This window comes from Oryzias latipes, chromosome 7, assembly GCF_053564925.1.
Source record: "Oryzias latipes strain Hd-rR chromosome 7, Olatipes_Hd-rR_3.1".
Taxonomy (NCBI): domain Eukaryota; kingdom Metazoa; phylum Chordata; class Actinopteri; order Beloniformes; family Adrianichthyidae; genus Oryzias; species Oryzias latipes.
In genome coordinates, this window is record NC_136243.1 from 34,462,142 (window position 1) to 34,473,942 (window position 11,801).

At 42.2% G+C, this 11,801-nt stretch overlaps 1 protein-coding gene across 4 annotated transcripts in view; it reads right to left on the reverse strand.

The window, feature by feature from the left end:
* The window catches only part of hdac7a (histone deacetylase 7a), a 58,280-nt gene extending 46,872 nt beyond the window's left edge, over positions 1-11,408 (reverse strand). For 3 of the 4 annotated variants that reach the window (XM_011476706.4, XM_011476705.4, XM_020704415.3), the window contains exon 1: positions 11,274-11,396. The gene's annotated coding sequence lies outside the window, so the exon portion shown is untranslated. Of the gene's footprint in view, positions 1-284; positions 334-11,273 lie in introns of all 4 variants that reach the window. The other variant, XM_078949967.1, reaches the window with a different exon arrangement.
* Between the last annotated feature and the right edge of the window lie 393 nt (positions 11,409-11,801).

Here is an 11,801-nt window from a genome sequence, read left to right on the forward strand (position 1 = left end):
TCCAAATATGTGCTTTTTATAAAATTCCTGCAGACTTTCTTCAGTTTATCTGCTGAAAAAATAGAAACATCCCAAAACCTCTCAGGATCCTAAATTGCAGTCACCAAAATGCTAATTTTTGATATTTTTCTTTCTTACTCTTCTGCAGTTTAAAGTTTCACATAGAAAAGATCCTGTTAGGTCGATACTCTGTCTCTGCATTCTTCATGGCGTGGTTTGTGCATGACTACAGCAGTCGGCTCTTTGCAGAGAGCAAAGATTCTGTTCGCGGTACAACTCCGTACCTGCCACAGTCAGACCACCTCCACAGTGAGGCCCCCCCAGCCAGCCAGCCTGCGGATGAGGAAGTGGAGCAGTGTGTCAGAGCGAGCACGCTGAAGAACAAACACTGCTGCATGTTACTGTTGGAAGGTATGCGACAAACATCTGCCAACTCCAGTCTTCTCAGAAAGAAGGCCGTCTGCAGACGCAGGAATTGCATCATCGTTTCATTGAAGCTGGTTTTAGCCCTTTTCTCAAACATTTTCTGCAAATGTTTGCAAAGATTTGATACCTTGTTTTTAGACATTTAAGATATTTTAGCAGGGTTGAAGTTGTTTTAACTTCTCTACACATTTTTCTGTCAAAATCTACAAAGCTGAGAACTTTCAGTCTCATCAAAGAAATAAGAAAATCATTATTAAAATGAGTCCAAATCCTTTTACTCCAAACTCTAGACATTAGAAAAACTTGTTTTAGGACACTGTCATTTTTGGTTAAGGATGTTATTTTAAAGTTCACTAAATGTGGAGAAGATAGACTGCCATTCATTGTCATTATCTTGGAAAAAAAAACATAGATTTATGTGCAAAGCATAAGTGCTAGTTGAGGATTTCTTAAGATGGACCAACTTGTACTAAGATGTTGTTCACATTTTTTTCTAAAATGAGTCATTTCCACTTATTGCACTATTTTTTTGTCATTCTAATCCAAGTGAAATAAAATGAGGTTAACAAAACTCAAAAAATACAAACCATTTGTTTAAAACTAGCAAACCACAGAATTATTGGGCTGTATGACTGTCAATTTTATGTAATTCTATTGAGCTGTTAGCTCTTTTTAGCTTATTTTCTATATTTAGCTTTTTTTTCCTGGCTTTTAATATTTATAATACGATTTCTCTTTAATTTCTTGTTAATTTGACTACTTTCTAGTGATTTACTTCTTTTTCCTGTTTTTAGGCTGCCTTCTTTTTGCAGTGTAACAAACTGATGCTTTAGTGAGGATGTGACTTCATCCTAAATCAGTTTTTTATTCATTTTCTGTCAGCGAGAAACTGACATTTATTGCAGGTTTCAGCTGCACTTGCAGCGTTCCCCTCCCCTCTCATCTAACCGTCCTTCAGTTTCCACAGAGCTCTGAGTGCGTTTTATCCTTTTTTCCGATCTCAGGCGGATCAACAACTGATGTTTCAGACCAATAATGAAACCAAGAAGTGCACGTCTGTCTACCGCTGATGCTGCTCTGTCGTCCGCTTCGCAGAGAGGCTTTGATTGGGGGAACCCAGCACCGTTCCCAGAAACCCTCAGTGTGTGGGCGTTCAGAGCCACACATCACTTTACAAGAGAGCCTCATGTGTTCTTGGGCCTCAGCAGAAATGTGTGACATGTGTGTGTGTGTGAGTGAGTGTGGTTAGTCCATTCAATTACACAATCTACCATGCAGTCTGAATCACATCCGGTTTCAAGCCGAAAATAACAAAACCGCAGCTTGACAGAAAAGCAGAGCAGCAGGCAGCCACCCACAGGGACAGAGGAATACAATCATGTATACACACAGCCCAGCCCTGGTCAGCTGCTCTCACACACACAAACCTCTTTTCCTTTCACAAAACGTATCTTATCCCTTTTTTTTGGATTCCTTCAACAACATTCTTTTTTGATAAGTACTGTAAATCACAGCTTGAGTGAAAAAAAACAACAACAAAAAAACGCTGTGAACAAAATCCTTTTTTCAGAAAAAAAATCAGTCATCATTCAGATGTAAATTAGACTGAAATGACGTACTAGTGCTTTTTATCAGAACTCCACCGGGCAGGATGTGGTCAGCTGTGCTACAAAAGCTTCCGCCCACCTCCAAAAATGTGCTTCTGCTACAAAAACTGACAAAGAAGTGATTGCACTCAGGAAAAAAAAAGGTGCAAAACTGATGAAAAGTTCTCAATGAGACCAATGTCAGAGTTTGAAGGATAGAGTCCAGACGAGCAAGAAAGGTTTTTGTTTTTTTGCTGGGAGAGACTTTCATGCTTTATCTACTCTGTATGTGTCATTAAAAAACAAAGAAACAGAAGAAATGAAGCTTTAGGACAGAAGCAGAGAAGTTTGTATCTAACAGAAGCGAAGAAGACGAGGAGAGAAGCAGAGAGTGAAGCTGAGAGCGTTGTAATAATGTTTTGCCTGGGTCTGCCAGCGGGGCCCTTCCCCTCAAGAAGCCAAGAAGAATGTGAAGAATGCTGCAAGAAGAAAAAGGAAGGAGCAGAGGAGAGGGGGAGAAACAGGAGGACAGGGAGGAGGAAAAGCAGAAAGATCGGAGAGCAGAAAAAAGGGATGGAATGATGAATAATGTAAGGAGGGTGGGGGCACGCTGAGGAAAGGAGCTATTATAAGTTTCATGAGTGGAATAAACACAGAAACAAAAGCAGAAAAAAATATTGAAAAAAAAAGAAGAAAAAACGTGTGCTTTTTTGTTGTAAATAAAATCGACAAGCCGCCTGCACGTACGTTTGACGTCTGAACACGTGTTTGTGCTACGACACCAGGGAGAGGGTGCAGTTTTTGAAGTGCATGATGGGAATGTCAGAGCAGGAAATTTCAAGGCTGCAAAAAAGTTTGATTTTTTATTTATTTATTTTTTTGCCTTATTTCAGGAAAAACAATTTCTGGGATTTTTTCTTTTTTATTATTTCTGAAAGAGTCCTGAAAGTCTGTTAGTTTGAGCCCAGATGGGACAGGACAGCATCCTCCCAGAATGTTCATCTTCTGTCTCATCAGTCCACAGAATATTTGTCCAAAGGTTTTGGGAATAATCAAGATGTTTCAGTGAATTTCAGTGACATTTTGCCTTTAAAATGGAAAAGAAAGACCCTTTTTTTGTCAAAGTCTGATTTATCACATACGCTGATCTTTTTACTTCACAACACTCTTGAATTTGAGAAAAATTAGACCCTAATTAACGTAGGAGGCAAATCTGCAGGTTCTCTCTCATCATCCGACAGCAGCACGACAGGAAGAAACTGTGCCAAAGACTTTCAAACGCAATGACACCCAAGAAAAACAAGCAATAATAATTCCAGAATGTCAAAAAACAAAAATATTCTTCGGGGTAACTAGACGTTACCACAAGCGTGAGCTGACCACAAGCTCCCGGGTCAGCTCAGGAACAGGGATGGGAAGAGGGGGCGGGATGAACCTTTTAAGTCCATTCTCCTCTGAAGAACAAAAGACCTGAATGAGAATCTTCACTGACGAACCCAGAAATACCTGGAAGCTTGTAATCACTGCGCGGACAGACAAATAATCATTTAATATGAGCCTTTCAGAAACCAAGAAAATATCAAAGAAAACAGATAACCTCATCTGTTTTACATCAATTATTCACCAAAGCCAAGACTATTTCTACAAGTGAATTCATCTTAAATCTCAATATATATATATATTTTCTGTTTCACTTAAACAGAAAAAAAATCTTAAAAAGAAACAAGTCTTTAAAAACGGAAGAAAATTGTCTCCAGGCCGAGACGTAAATGTCAGAATCCTGCTTTTGTCATTTCTTCTGCTTTGCATGAGGAGTTTCTAACAGATCAGGTGGGAAAACTCCTTATTGTTTTACAGAATCAGTGACGGTTGCTCTTGCTTTACGTAGCTTGAATGACTTTTTTTCTTTTAAGGAAGAAAGTCATACATAGAGTTCAGTCAGCCTGGCCCCTTCTAAATTTGAACACACAAACAACACCCACAGAGCAGTCAGAAATGAAAACCAGAAACAGTCACACATTCCCGTGCAGACTGTGCATTCTTTCGAGCGTGTTCGAACCCTCCGCTCGGTGTGGGACTCTGTGTGAAAAGATGAAGCACCCCGAAGGCCTCGGTCCACAGACACACAATGGATCGCTGACAGACCTTTTCCACAGCAGAGCAACTGTGTCATGTGTGCAGTCATCACTGAACACTGTTAGAGCGGAAAGAGGACCAAGACTTGTCTTTTTTTTTTTAAATTTCCAGTGGCTTACACGGTTACAGGACACACAGTTACTTCACAGGTAATTCTGCAGAAAAAAAGGTCAAGCATACAGATTATGAGAAATGTTCAAAATATGAGAGCAGAAACATTTGACTGTTTTGGACTTTTAAAATCACAGAAACCACAACTGCACCAACAGTTTCACCCTAATAAATAACATAAAAGGACTAAATAACATTAAAATCCCACTCCGCTCATCTCCTGATTATGTTCAAAGTGGTCTTTTAATCATGATATGCCATTTTTAGCCAAAAAAGTAAAAACTGTGGGGTTTTTTTAGGACATAGTTTCTGCAAAGCGGCTGGAGTTCATTGGAAAGTCACGTCTTGAGTTGTTGGCATGGAGCAGCCCCAACCCTCCCTTTCCTATCACCCATAACTCAGTTTACACGCTCTCCTGCTAGCTTACAGCCCCTCACAGTCAACTCAAACGGCGAGCAATATCGTAGCTATCCATCCGTACAGTTTGGATCCAGATTCCAGCTCGGACAAGGAAAACAAGGATCTTCATGGATCTATTTGTCTGCAGGTGGATGCATCAGAATGGAGCGGAGCAGGGAGACTTTGGCCCCACCCAGCGTGTTTTCCACAATCTTTTTCAAGAGGTATTTTTCTTCATCTACTCCTGATTCACAATGATTTTGAAGAAATACTCATAAATGTAATTTTAGTTTAATTAAGAAAAAAAAAAAGTCCTCCATCGTCAGAAAAATGCCACAATAACACGTTAAAAAACACAAAAAACAACACTTTACTCCGAGTGAATCTTTAAAGAAGCATCCTGATAACAAACTAATGAAAAAAAAAAAACGAATTCTGCCCACTAAACCCAATTAAAGCTCTCCCTCATCACTCCCACCAGTCTGAACAAAAACAAGCCGAAGGAGCGTGAGCGTATGTGTAGGAAATACCCAGACGGGCCCAAAATAGCTCCACGCTCGCTCCCCATCTCTCACTTTCAATCCTCAGTCTTTCTTTTTTTTTTCCTGCAGCTCACTCATTTTTGTTTGCTGCTATCGCTCTCACTCAGGTAATGATAAACCAGAGTTAACGTTCCCATACGGAAAATATCACCCATCATCCACCAGGGTGGATGTGTGAGAGGAAACGTGATTCTGTCTTCAGGGAGACTCATGAGTACTTTTGTGATGAACAAAGGGGGAATTTGGAGCATTTGACAAAAGGGAAACATTAGCAGCTTGTCTATTTCTCTAAGAGAATCCACAGATGGCAAAGACCACATTTGAAAATGATGCACACATGGAGCTGCTCTCAGCCTGTTGATCCTGGCCGAGGAAAGCTGGACACCTTTGAGCCGCTGGAACTATCTGCATAAACTCTGACATGGCGGGGTTTTTTCTCCCACATAAACAGAGGTAGAACACAAAATGTTCATCTGTGTGCGTGCAAATCCCTTTATTGGCCTTTTCACCGTCACACCAGCAGATATCTGGCTTTGGTCGGAACCGGGGTGGCAACAGCGCCGGCTTGTTTGGACCCGAGATGCTCAATTAAACTTCAAGTGAAGCAGCGCCTATAAACAAAGTCACATGGACTCACAAGTAGAGTGTTTACTGGACAGTTTTAGAAAGCTGTCATCCTGCAGGGGAGATTTTCCAAACAAATGCAGTTGCAGCCTTTGTTAAATAAGCAGCAAACGCTGGCAGAGCTTCTCTGGCAACTTTATTTATGTTTTCCAGGAAGCAAGCAAGCAGATCTTGGAAAAGGACGCAATCACTGAAAATTAAATATAAATATTCAGGATAAATGAAAGTAAAACACATGTTTCACACCCCAGTGCAACATTTGAGGAAGTCCAAAGTGCCTTACATCCATAATGGGTATTGAATTTTTAAGCCAGAAGCCTCGTGACTAACAGCACTGTGGAGTCAAACGCCTGGAAACTGCAAAACAAACACAAACTCAAAGTTCTTGCAGGTTTGTTAGACGCAACAAGATGTGGGAGGTCATTTTGTCAGCCTCTCTTTCAACAAGAATCATTTAAGTTCTTGTCATAAGAGACCTTTAGGGACAGATCAAAACACTCCTGATATTTAATCCGGAAAGTTGACTGAAACATCTTCTTAACAAGAAACAGGGTTTTAGGAGGACAGCAGAGACAAATTTCAAGCCGACGTTTAGGGAAAATGCACTTTTTCTTGTGTCTTTTGTTCTAATTCTTCAGCTCTAATTCCTCCTGAGTGTTAGAAGAACAGACGTCCAGCGGTGGCTTTTTGAACAAACATGGAGCGTTTTGTGTTTACCTCCAAATCGATGCTCATAATTCTGTAATTCTGCTTTAGTATTGGTCTAAAAATACATTTATTTATTGTAATTTGATCCTTGTTTTATTCAAAAACACTTTGTAGAATGGGTCAACTGTTTTTGGGCCTGATGGGTAACGATAAATCCAGAAGCTCGTTGGGACATGATGGACAGAAGTTGAAGAAACAATCCAGCACTGAAGGACTTCTATGTGTAAAGTTAGGGCACCTTTTTAAAAAGAAATCCTTAAAACAGGACACGTGTGTTTGTGTTGCTCATGGATCAGTGATAACCTGGTTTTCTCCAAGACCAAAACGGAAAGTCTGAGACTGGTTTTTGAATTTGCCTCTTTATGAGCAAAAGGCTGCGGGTCAGGAAAACGACCGGAGCTCATTCTGAGCCCAAAAACTCCAAACTTCAAACTTAATAATCTGTTATTTCTAAACACAGCTATGGCTGAGTCATAATTACGATTCTTTTAAGACTTTTGATGGTTTTGCCATCACATTTGAGGCATTTACTGAAATGTTTGAACTATTCTCAGCCATGGTGGATGATGTTCTGCCAGAACTACAACTTCTATGAAAGAAAATGTAACTCCAAGTTGGAAAGTTGAGATTACAACAGAAAGTGGAAGGAAACATTAAATGGTGGTTTATCAACACCCACAACGGCCATCAGCTAGGACTTAACACCTCCCTGGGCAACTGACCGCTGGACCTTCTGGCAGTTTGTGTCGGCGACAACACCCCCAACACCATCACAGTGAACACAGGGGTCCCCCAAGGATGTGTGCTGAGCCCCCTTCTCTTCATTCTGCTGACTCAGGACAGCACCCCGACATCAAGCTCCAACCTCATTAAGTTCATCATTTGACAATAAAGCCGACTTTGACTTTGACTTGACTTGAAAAGCCAGTTTTGTTGCCATGATTAAATATTGTGATGTCGTATTTGATCTATTTGTATAGTAAATGTTTGCATTTTATGTATTTATACTTTTTAATCTCGTGGACAGATGAAAACTAGCCTTTGGCTAACTTTGGCTCTTTTAACCTTAAATTGTTTTGAAGAAACTATTGTTTCTTTTTTTGGTAATAATTATTCTGATATTTACACAGATCAATATTCAACTATTTCTTTTTAATTTTTTGTTTGTTTGTTTATCTACATTTTACTACAGTTGCAAATGTTATACTAAAGGGTGATAGATTGAGACAAACGTTTTACAGAGAAAAGTGAATTATTTAAATGTAAAATAGGTCGTTTCAGAACAATACTGCTCTCTGAATGCAAAAAAAAACTTAATTCAAGATGAAAAACGTCCAATTATGAGTCTTTGAGGATGATTTTATAGAATATTATATTGGAACTTAAAAGAAATTTGCATAAAATAAAATAAAAATCAAGCTCTAAAGTAGGCAAGTGTCTGTAATTATGTATATAATTGAAATGTTCTTGTTGTTTTAAATTACAACCACAGATTCTGACGAAAGTTTGTTGAATTTAGAAAAGTTTTTCACTTCAGTCGGCATTCATTTTTTATGTTTAGTGTTGTTTTTAAGAGAAGATGAAGCGGGTCTGTCTAAAGTATGATGGGTTTTTTTCCTGACTCCATCTCCCCAGATATGAGTAAGGAATCTCATAACCGGCAAAAGAGTGAAAGGAGAGTAGACAAAATGAATAAAGAAAGAAAAGACAGGAGAGGCTCTGGATTGAATTTTCTGCTTTCACAGGGTTTGGTCACAGATATCAGGCTGAACTCTGATCATTTCTGTGGAAGAGGGAATCATTCACGGTTTTCACACACTCGCTAAGATAAGATGCGGTCGGGCAAACGCAGACGGTAAATTTGTCTTGGCTGCTGACCTTTGACGAGTGGAAGAACAAACCTCCAATTTTCACCGTTTTCTGTTCAAATGAGGGGAGGGCCCGGACCCTCCATGTCTCCTGCCTGTCACTGAAGACAGATGAACTTCTCTGGGGCTTCAGTGAAAGGTTACACCTCTCCTCTCCTCGGTGCCCTCTGTGGGAATTCCAGGAACCGAATGAAAACGAGAACGGGAGACAGATGAGTTTCTCCTCGCAGGATATCCTGTTCCACGTAGAGCCGCTGGGCCCATTTTGACCCTTTCACCCCTCTTGACCTCTGACCCAGCCGCAGCTCCGACTCACATCTTCGGTGTTTCTAATCGCCCCGAATCTTTAAAAGACCTGCTGTGGTGTCTTCATCTTCAATCACAGGTGGGTTTGTTCTCATCTTTGTTTTCTTCAAAGATAAAATGAAAAAAAAATTGTTTTCTCACAGCAGATCTGTTCATTTTGAATGTTTCATCCCAGACACATGTGTTGACTTATCAATCAGAATCCAAAACCAAATGTTTTTTGTCTGATTTCTCCATTTCTGCACTTTCCCTGAATATCAGCCTCTTTCACTCAGCCCGCCCCAAGCTGTAAACTGGAATCCATTAGCTGATGAATGGTTGTTTGTGTTGTTTTTAGCTCAGCAGCGCCACCCCTGGCCTTGATAATCGCAAAAGGGCGACAACAAAACATGCACTGTGATTAGAGAAATAATTATCCAATCATCCTTTTGACCTGTGAGCCACGTCTGAGGTCAGAAACAGCAGGCGGGCTGCTTCCCAGGTGCTTTCCCACGAACGCTCGGTGTGCACAGCTGCAGCGCCAAACCATACAGGAGGCATTGTGAGCACGCAGGTCACTCTCAACACGTGCTCCTCTGAGCCCGTGCACCCTTTTCACTGCTGTCCTTTTAAACGTGTGCACGTTGGGTTCCCAGTGGACGGAGAGCAGAGTTTGTCCAGGGAAATCAGCACTTCCTGCTCTGCGTGGCGAGGGGAAGTGCTACTGTCGATGTCCCCTTATCGCTGGGTACAAGAGCAGAGCAGAGGGAGGAAGGCGGGGAAGAGGAAGAGCAGGAGGAAGAGGAGCTGGAGGGAGGTTAAGCAGGCTGGACAATGAGGGACAAGTTCAGAGAACTTTGTCCACCAACGAGTTGCGTTCATTTGTGGCAAAAAAAAAAAAGTACCGGTAAGCAAGTCAGTGATGGAAGTGAGATGAGGACCTGATCTCTGTTTTTGCCTCCTTTTGTGCCAGAGTTTGAAGATCCACTCAGGTGAAAATGGTCTTTTAAACATGTTTGTTGTGGCATATTTGATGATGAAGGACATATATACAGAAAATTACATTGTTGTCCACCAAAAGCAGACAAAAAAAAAATTGTTGTGACGTAGCAAATACACTGGGCGGGGCCACAAGCTCCATGCTCCGCCCTTTTCTGATGCATCCACCTGCAGACACATAGATCCATGAACGTCTTTGTTTTCCTGGTATGAGCTGGAATCTTGATCCAAACCGGACAGCTCCAATGTTGCTCGCCATTTTTGTTGCACTGGTAATCTTAGATTAGGGGTGTGAGGGGCCGTAAACTAACGGGAGAGGGTGTAAAAGGAGAGCCCCGGGAAGGGGGGGGGGGGTTGTTCTGCGTCATTAAATGACTTTCTAATGATCTCCTGCCGCTCTGCAGAGACTTTGTCCTAAAAAAACGGCATCGTCATAATTGAAAGACCACTGGGAACGCTTTGAAAATAATTCAACAGATGACGGGAGTGGGACTTTTAGAGCATTTAGTTGTCTGTAGAATGACGTCTCACACTTCAAAAGTAACTAAACCTGTTTTTTTCTGGCACTGCAGCAAACAGACAGCAGCTCCTCCAACTTGTGGACTCCTTAGCTCACCTGCAGAACTTTGGAGGAACTCAGTTGCAGCTTTATTAGCTTCTAAGGTCATAGTACACATTTTTGAAGGTGGTGTCATGACGACACGAGTGAGCAGAGACATGAAGTGCACATTTAACCAACATAGATGGCAGCAAGAAGAAAAAAACACACATGTTTTGCCCCAAAAAATGCCGGTTTTGTTGAGGCGTAGAACAAAAAAAGACTGGATGGAAAAGACTGAAGTAAAAATAAAGGGAGAAAAGATGTTTGAGATCAGGGTGGGGAGGCTTTCAGCACATGGGATTGTCCCGGATGGACACAAGCCGCTCCCTCCCTCTATAAACAGCCTCTGGCCTCCAGCTCTCCTCCCCTCCTTTCTGTCCATCTTCCCTTCTTTCCTTCAACGCTTGTTGTTAGGCATTCATTTGAGAATATGAACAAAAATGAACTTTTCTTTTTTTTCCCCCCTCCTTTTATGACCTCTGACCCCCCCTATGCCATTTCCAAAGTCAACACACACACCACTGAACTGGGCTGACTCACTTCCACGGTGGGTGGCTCTGTTTCCAATTTTCTCACCACCTCAACCTCCCTTCCACCGTAAAGGAAAATGGGGGGGGGCTATTGTCCACACAACCAAACGCAGCCACCAAAGAAAAGCAGTCAAAAGTTTGCGTGATGCTGCAGCGAGGAAGCGTGGCTTCAGCCAGCGTGTTTGTCCTGCGCCGTTTGAAAGGCTTATCGCCGTTTTTCCTTCCTTTTCCCTCTGTTTGGGAGAGCGTGGGAGCGCCCTGGAGCCCTGCAGAGAGACCCCAGGCAGGGCGCACAACAACACGAGGAAGCCGCTCACTAACTCCAGTTACTGGAGGAAGAGAAGGATGAGAGGCAGCCCCAAAACGAGAAATGTAACTCTTCTCCTCATCACACCGTAAGGTACAAAATAAAAAAGCACAGGATGCAACTTCCACATCCATAGATAGGAAAGCCTTACCAGCTCTTCTTCCTGTAGGCAGAAGGCGTTGGTCACACGATCCCATCAGTCATGTTCAATCCACAAAGATCAAGAGCCAACTACACGCTGCCTGGCGCAGTATCAGTTCCTTGTGTCCGAGTGCTGAGAAAGTGAGGGGCCGCAACAAAAGAGGGAGAGGCTGAAGCGCACAGAAAGAGTGAGATTAACCCCTGACTCCCTCCCTCACGCACCAACACAGCGGCAGGCAGGCAGGCAGGCAGGCAGTTCGCCGGATCACCAACTCTGGGGTTTTCTCTCAAGTGTCAGGAGGAGGAAGGGAGATCGGGGGGGAGAGAAAAGACTGCAGGCGGAGATGTGAGCGCCGGGTTTGAAGGTAGGAGGGAGCGACTGGCGAGGCTCCAGAGACGGCCAGCCTGTGGAAAAGAAAAAAAAAAAAAAGACAAAAGCAGGAAACACTACATCAGGAGGAGGACAAAAATAATTAACAGACGGGGGAGAAACAATGACAAGCAGAGAGCGAAAAACACAGCTGACAACCAACCAGCG